The sequence below is a fragment of the Talpa occidentalis genome, unplaced genomic scaffold (assembly GCF_014898055.3).
Source record: "Talpa occidentalis isolate TD23 unplaced genomic scaffold, MPIMG_talOcc4v2.1 talOcc4.1660, whole genome shotgun sequence".
Lineage (NCBI taxonomy): Eukaryota > Metazoa > Chordata > Mammalia > Eulipotyphla > Talpidae > Talpa > Talpa occidentalis.
In genome coordinates, this window is record NW_023601716.1 from 1 (window position 1) to 8,014 (window position 8,014).

Sequence of the window (8,014 nt, forward strand, 5' to 3'; positions counted from 1 at the left end):
GTGGAGTCTCCCTCCGCATTCACATAAGAATATCGCTAGTGTGTCTGCTGTTTTGTCTAGCTGAGAAAGAAATCTCAGCCCCACAGTAATTAGATTATATTTTACCTTTCCTTCTATAGAGATATTTCAAGAACCAGAATCCGCTCCTTGCCAAGCTATGGCTTAGAAAATCTTAAGAAGCTACGGGCCAGGTCGGCTTACAACTTAAAAAACTTCCCAGTCTGGAAAAGTTTGTCTCACTCATGGAGGCCAGTCTCACCTACCCAGCCACTGCTGTGCCTTTGCAAACTGGAGACGGCAAACGTGAGTCTTCCCATGTCCATCCCCTGAGTAGGGCTAGAGCGTACCCCAAAGCAGAACTCAGTCACAATATTCTACATATCTGTCATGGAGATCTCCCAGAAAAAAAGTTCTTAAGTATATTTTAGATCAAAGATTTCATTTGGTGACAGGTGAGGAGGTTTCACTCTTCTAATTTCTTTGAAAATGTGTTCACAGGAGAGGACTGCCTGCATGGCAGAACACTTACTAAATATCAAATATGATCACATGAAAGAGAGCAAGCATAGGGTCCGACACAGGCCTGATAATTAAATATGCATTCCCTCTTTTCCTTTGTACCCATATGGATAGATCCTTCAGGTTTCAAACTTTGTACCCATAAAATGTCCCTAAGTCCAGGTTGGAGGGGAGAAGCATAAAAGCTATCCCAGAGAATGATACACACACACACAAGACATCTCAACCATTCTGAGTCTCTCTAATGTACCTTAAGATCTTAGCACAATACAGGGAGGATGAAGATTGGGACATGACTTTGATATCAAAGGTTGTTCAGGTTGAGGAAGTCCAGATTAAAGAGAGTAATCCAAACAGAGCCATGTGCCAGCAACTAACTGGTTAAAGAAGCTAAAGTAATCACAGACAGTACCTAGAAGAGTCGAGAGGGAAGTGACTTTGGAAACTGCACATGTTCCAGACATTTCAAGCATCCATTGGAGCTAAGAATTTATTGGATAGCAGGAGCTTTCTAAGCTCTCAGCCACCCCAGAACTTACCAATACGATCCACACCGCGCCATTGCACTCAATCAGAACCTGCCTTGTACTGCTCTTGTGCAGTAGCCAGTACTAGTTCAGCTCCCTGTGATATTTCACTATTTATACCATTCATTGCAGCTGCCTCTATTATTTAACCTTTAACACACACTGACCTGCCCATTGACAGATTCCCTGCTCAAAGCAAAATAAAACAACAAACAGCCCATACCCTAAAGTGCTTTCAAAGTATCTAGGGGCCCACACTCTGATCCAGTTGAAGGATTTTCTATAAAGGGGCTGCAGATATAGCAGATATTTCCAGATATATCATGCAAGGTTGGGACACGGCCCAAATTAGCTCAAGAGACAGAGAATTCTTCCCGATGACAAGAATTCTTAAAGACTTGGGATGAGGCAAAAGGCTTTCCTCTTCTGTAATCCAACAGAATTTTTCCAGCCAAGTAAGAAATAGCATTGAGTCGCCCAGGAACTAAAGAAATTTCAAAGGATGATACATCTCTGTGGAAGCTGTGTGGCACCCATATACCATAGAAATGTATTTCGTAGTTTTTTCCTCAGACTCCTGTGGTCTTACCACCTCCTAGTAGTATAGATGTAGCTCAGGTCTCTCATAGCTCAAAATTTCCAAGTTGGTCTTCCATTTCCCATGAATGGTCTTCCATCTCCCTCCAGTCCAGCCAGCTCTCCCCTCATCTAGGTCCCTCTTGTCATTTACCATCAAGGCCTGTCAAGGAGCAGCAAGGGAGAACCCCCCACTTCTTCTAGGGAGACATACCCAAATGGAGTAACAAAAATTGCAATGGGCATTTAAACTTTATATTTAACAAATTCACACACAGATGCAATAATGCATTATGCTGCTCAGAAGATAATCACACAACCTATTTTCAAATAGCATCAATTTATTGTATATCATAGCAGGCGTGGTTTAGTAATGAGATTTGAGTTTGTACTCATACAATGAAATTGTCCTTCCAATCCTCATTTGGAACAATGCCCAAAGTATAAATGGTAAGTCCTTGTGACTGTGAGGTTTTAGCTAATGAACCATTTGGATTCTCTCTGAAAGATTCTGTTAACCACACTCCTCATTTGTTATTAAGTCACTTACTTCCTAGTTACAGTTTTGTGCTCAATTTGCATAGCTATTTGTTCTTTTATTATTTTGCTTTTCTTATATTTAGGTCTTTATTTCCCAGCTAAATTTTAAGTTGATGTATCACTGCATATGCTCCCAAGTACCCCCAACAATAACTAACCTGACCAAACTCAGATCAAATCCCCCCCCTCCACCCTCCGGCCAGATTCCAGAATTCAGGCACTGGCCACTGTGCTAAGCACTTTCCAATTGTCTGTTCATTGACTGATCCAGCACCAAAAATACCACTTTCTAAACCAAATTCCAGCTCTTTGTTGGATACTTAAGTTTGCCAAGATACCACAGAAGCGAGACTCTATAGCCCTCCATTTCCCTTTCTTTTCTCTCCTGTTCTTTTCTCAAGGACATTCTTTCTTTACCTTTTTTCCACTCATGTTGTTGGGTCACTTCTGTTTCAGGAAAGGAAACATCAATATTTAAAATGTGTTGGTAGCAATATCAACAATACAGATCTTCACAGGAGCCCATAATAAGCCCCAGGAAGTGAATACTGTCTCTAGATGTTGGGCCAGACCTGTTCTGGTGAGCCACATCACAGTCCACAGGTGTCAGATTACTTCCTTTCTGAGCCTAGGCTAGGGCTCCACCTTTTCCCAGGAGAGGATTTAGGACTCAGGGATTAGACTAAGAACCACAGGGTGATCCTCTTATTCCCTTTCTTCCCATCTGTGAGCTTGCCTTTCTTTTAAGAATTCTGACTAAGCCAAAGGTTTTATGCATGATTTTATTAATGACTTGTATTGATGGTTTAGCCTCTTCAGCGCAACCATGACAGGTGGGAGCAGCTCTATCAGTCTCTAAAACAAAAGATGACACATCCTCCAGCAAAAAGGGTCCCTTATGGTGAGGGAAAATAACTTCCTGACAATTCAGTGCATTTCTGGGGTGTGAGAAAAGGGAGGAGGAGGTTGCTCCTATGAGCCCCATCTCAGAGGGGTGGAAGGGAAAAGAGTTCAGGCTATTCACACTGCAGCGCTTAGGTGCTCATCTCAGCCCCAAGTGGGGTCTTTAGCTCCTCCACTCTCTCCTCTTCATGGGCGTCTTTGAAGGGTTCAAATGCTCATTTCTGAGACTATGTTAAGATGTGAGAGTGATGCAGTCACTTAACATGGTAGGGAGCTTGTCCCTCAGGGAGAGGAGGGAATGGGATGTGATTTAGTTTTTCATCCTGAAGAGTACAGTGTAAAATATCCTCATTCCCTAAGCCTTTGCTTCAAAACAGAACTATGATTGCTTTCTCTGTCTCTACTGCGCTATCTGTCTGGGTAGAATATTTATCATTTGGCTTTCATCCAAATCTCTTCTGAAAGTGCCTCTATACTGTTGATAGGGTCTCTTGTACATTTGAGTTTTAAAGGGAAACCAAGACAGAAAAGTGAGCTCAAGAAGAGCCAGGCGACCCAGGGGATAAGTTATTATAATCTTAGAATAAATTAGGCCCCACTGCAACCTGCATTTGCTCTTTAGGGCACTCGCTAGGAACTACTTAATATGAGAGAGTCAGGCTTATCTTGTAGACAAATACATGCTTGAGGCCTCTTGTGGCCCCTGGGGTGTGAGATAATAAAGAGTAGGACCCTCCATTACATTTCAGGCAAATTAGCTGACCTCCTAGAAGCCTGAGTACCCAGGACCAGGAGGCAGGGCTGGGAACTAACTGCAGAGCCTGATCCTCTAATTTGTGTAGATAAAAGAATAAGTAAGTTCTTATTTGAGTCAGTAAACAGTCCAGATCTCCAGTGACTAGAGTGAAGCAAAGGATTTGGGGTAGACCCTGCTCCAGCATGTTAAGAGATAACTGAGGGGGGTGGAAGGTAGAGGAGCTAATATCAGGTCTGTAAATTATTTGCACTTAACAGCAAGGTTTAGCTAGTCCCAGGCGCCTTCCTCCCCACAGTCAGGTTGTGGCCAGATGGTTTCCCCAGTGGGTCATCCAGCTCTAGACATACACACACGAGTTGTTTTGTTCATTTACAGTAAGCAGCATTAACCCTTGAGCTTAGCCTCAAGGGCAAACTATTAGGAGGAAAAAATATGTCTCAGAAAGAAACCCCATCATTTCTACCCTATGCATAGACAGTGATGTATTTGCCATTTCTGAGTTCAGGATGTTGATTCTATTTCTTTTTGTATTTTTCCAGCTCTGAGCTTCATCCAATTTGCAACAAATCTATTTTAAGGCAAGAAATTGATGATATGACTCAGGCTAGGGGTCAGAGAGTCTCTTTGGCAGAAGATGATGAGTCCAGTTACACCAAAGAATATGACACAATGTATGGTGAATTTGACTATGACTTATGCAATGAAGTAGTTGATGTGACTTGCTCTCCTAAGCCAGATGCATTCAACCCATGTGAAGATATCATGGGGTATGATATTCTCAGAGTCTTGATATGGTTTATAAGTATCCTCGCCATCACGGGGAACATCGTAGTACTGGTGATTCTGACTACCAGCCAGTATAAACTCACAGTTCCCCGGTTCCTTATGTGCAACCTAGCCTTTGCTGATCTCTGCATTGGAGTCTACCTGCTGCTCATAGCATCAGTTGATATCCACACCAAAAGCCAATACCACAACTATGCCATTGATTGGCAAACTGGAGCTGGCTGTGATGCTGCGGGCTTTTTCACTGTCTTTGCCAGTGAGCTCTCAGTCTACACTCTGACAGCCATCACGCTGGAAAGATGGCATACCATTACCCATGCCATGCAGGTAGACTGCAGAATGCAGCTCCGCCATGCTGTCAGCATCATGCTGATAGGCTGGGTCTTTGCTTTTATAGTTGCGCTCTTTCCCATTGTCGGCATCAGTAGCTACATGAAGGTTAGCATCTGCCTGCCTATGGATATTGACAGCCCCTTGTCACAGCTGTATGTAATGTCGCTCCTTGTACTCAATGTCCTAGCCTTTGTGGTCATCTGTGGCTGCTACACCCACATCTACCTCACAGTGAGGAACCCCAACATCGTGTCTTCCTCTAGTGACACCAAGATTGCCAAGCGAATGGCCATGCTCATCTTCACGGACTTCCTCTGCATGGCACCCATCTCTTTCTTTGCCATCTCGGCTTCCCTCAAGGTACCCCTCATCACTGTGTCCAAATCAAAGATCCTCCTGGTCCTATTCTACCCCATCAACTCCTGCGCCAACCCCTTCCTCTACGCCATCTTCACCAAAAACTTCCGCAGGGACTTCTTCATTCTGCTGAGCAAGTTTGGCTGGTATGAAATGCAAGCCCAGCTATATAGGACAGAAACCTCATCCACTGCCCATCACTCCCATCCACGGAATGGCCACTGCCCTCCAGCTCACAGGGTCACCAATGGTTCCAATTATACACTTGTCCCTCTAAGCCACGTAGCCCAGAACTAAACCAAAATATGCAAATCTATCTAAGTCTTGAGTGATAATTTAGTCTCACCTTTGAAGAATGTGCCATTAGATACTGACAGAGAGCTGCTACATACATCTAATTTAATCTTCTTGGTATACCTGTAAGGTAAATCAGTCAGGAACTATTAACTCCATGTGGTAGATTAGGAAGTTCAAGTATTAATGACAATAATTCAATGTTATGTCACATTTGTTTTATGCTTTATAGTGCTTTGTTCAGATTATCTCAAATGATTGTTATAAAAGTCCTGTAAACAAGGCCCTCCTTGGTGGCGCAGGTGGCGCAGGTGGCTGAGCGCTGCACTATGAAGATGTCCACAGCCTTTGCAGCATGGGTTCAATACCGGCCGGCCGGCAAGAATTCCACATGGCAAAGCAGACCTCTCCTGTCTCAGCCTCTGTTCCCCTCAGCAGTGTATTTCGTCAGTCTGCCTGTTCTGTTCCCCACTCTCTCTCCGGTGAATCCTCTCACCCTCCCGCACATCTGGCCTGTACCCCGGTTCTTGTATAAAAATAAATAAATCTTTTTAAAAAAGCCCTATAAACAAGCAGGACAGGTGTGTGAATGTTGGAGTTTTATAGATTTTATAGATGAGGAACCAATACTCGAAGGGTTAGGTAGTTTGTTCAAAACTGCTTGCCTCGTCAGGAGCAAGCATTGGTACTTTCAGAGAACTTAACAGGAGAAGCAGCACAGTATCTATTCATTTGTTCAAAAAGCATTCTTTGAACATGCATGTGATGACTTTGCTATGTGTCACTTTGGATAGGCTGAACTACATTTCCCAGGATTTCTTGTTTCCCATCAGGGTGTGTCACAGAGAAAATTCCTGGGAAAATCGGAGGGCAGAAGGGAAGCTGTAGCCATCATGAACCTTGTGGCTGATCTGCTGATTCCTCTCACTGCAGTGAGCAGCAGCAGCTGGACCTGCAATCACTCCACCTTCTCCTGGATTCTCCAAGTTCTCTGACTTCTGGGCCAGGTGTATGTGTATAGATTCATGAAGAAGGGCCCCCACTTCTGAAAGATACTTTCACCAAAGTCAAAAGCAGCAAGAATAGAAACGGCTCAATTTGTCTTCCTGGGAATTCAGCTCGTGTCTGCCGTCTCCCAGCATAATGGTGGACTGCCTGTCACAACTGCCTGCCCTGTGGACCTCAAGCTCCAGCATCAGATGTAAAGACCACATCCTTACAAAGACCGCTTGACCAACCCCAACAAATGCATAAGCCAAACCCCTGTAACAAGTATTTACCACACACATAACTGGTCCTGCTTCATTAACTGAACCTAACTGACAGAAGATACAACCTTTTACATGGCACTCATAACGTCAGAACACAGCATCAGGCCTCCCTTGTGGAGCAAGGGGTTAAGACACAACCTACGGGGCCTCCCCGGTGGCGCAGCAGTTGAGCGCTGGGTTGCAAAACTGCCCGCGGCCTCTCCGGCGCCGGTTCGATCCCCGGCTGCTCCCCGGCCACCGGAGGAGGGTCCCACATGGCCCGCAGACCTCTCCTGCCGCCCGCTGCTCCCCTCAGCAGTGTACTTCGGTCCTTCTGCCTGCTCTGCTCCCCGCTCTGGCTCTGGTGAATTCTCTCGCCCTCCCGCGCTTCTGACTGTACCTAGTGCATGTATAAAACGAAAACAAACAAACAAATAAATAAATAAAACATGCCTCTAAAAAAAAAAAAAAAAAAGACACAACCTACGAAGCTATCCACAGCCTCTGCAGCATGAGTTCAATACCCCACCAGCCACATGGCGCAGCAGACCTCTCCTAACTCACCCATTGCTCCCCTCAGCAGTATACTTCAGTCGACCTGCTTGTTCTGTTCCCCCACTCTGTCTCTGGTGAATCCCCTCACCCCCCACACCTCTGGCCTGTACCCCAGTTCTTGAATGCATAAATAAATAAATCTTTAAAAAAAAAAAAAGAACACAGCATCTCTGGAATCATAGTTGAGATTTTATTCTGACTATATGATAAGCCAGGCCTCCACTTCTCTGAGCTCTTTCTTCCTCTGTAAACCAGAGGTGGTTATACTGCCTAGACATGGGCTTAGTGTGAAAATTTAAAATAAAAATGAGTATTAAAGTGCCTCAAGCTATACCTGGCATGGGAAATGTTAATTTTTCTCCTCCTAGACAAATTCCTGGAGTAGTGCCCAGTTCTCCTGACCCTTGATGTAGAACTCATTCCATTACACCATACTGTTCCTGAAAATAACTACTTCTCACACCTGTTTTCATAAGTCATCCCACCTAAATAATCTGCATCATAAATACCAACCATAAATCCTTACCAAGCACTGTGCAGTGACCAGCCCACAAAGCTGAGTCTCCTCTCAGAATGTACTCTTTCCATAGCGAAAGTAATCCTTCCTCCTCTTGCCC

General features: G+C 44.4%; 1 pseudogene; it reads left to right on the forward strand.

Annotated features, from left to right (window-relative positions):
* The first annotated feature begins 119 nt into the window (after nucleotides 1–119).
* Nucleotides 120–6,139, forward strand: LOC119248600 (follicle-stimulating hormone receptor-like; annotated as a pseudogene).
* Nucleotides 6,140–8,014: the final 1,875 nt, after the last annotated feature.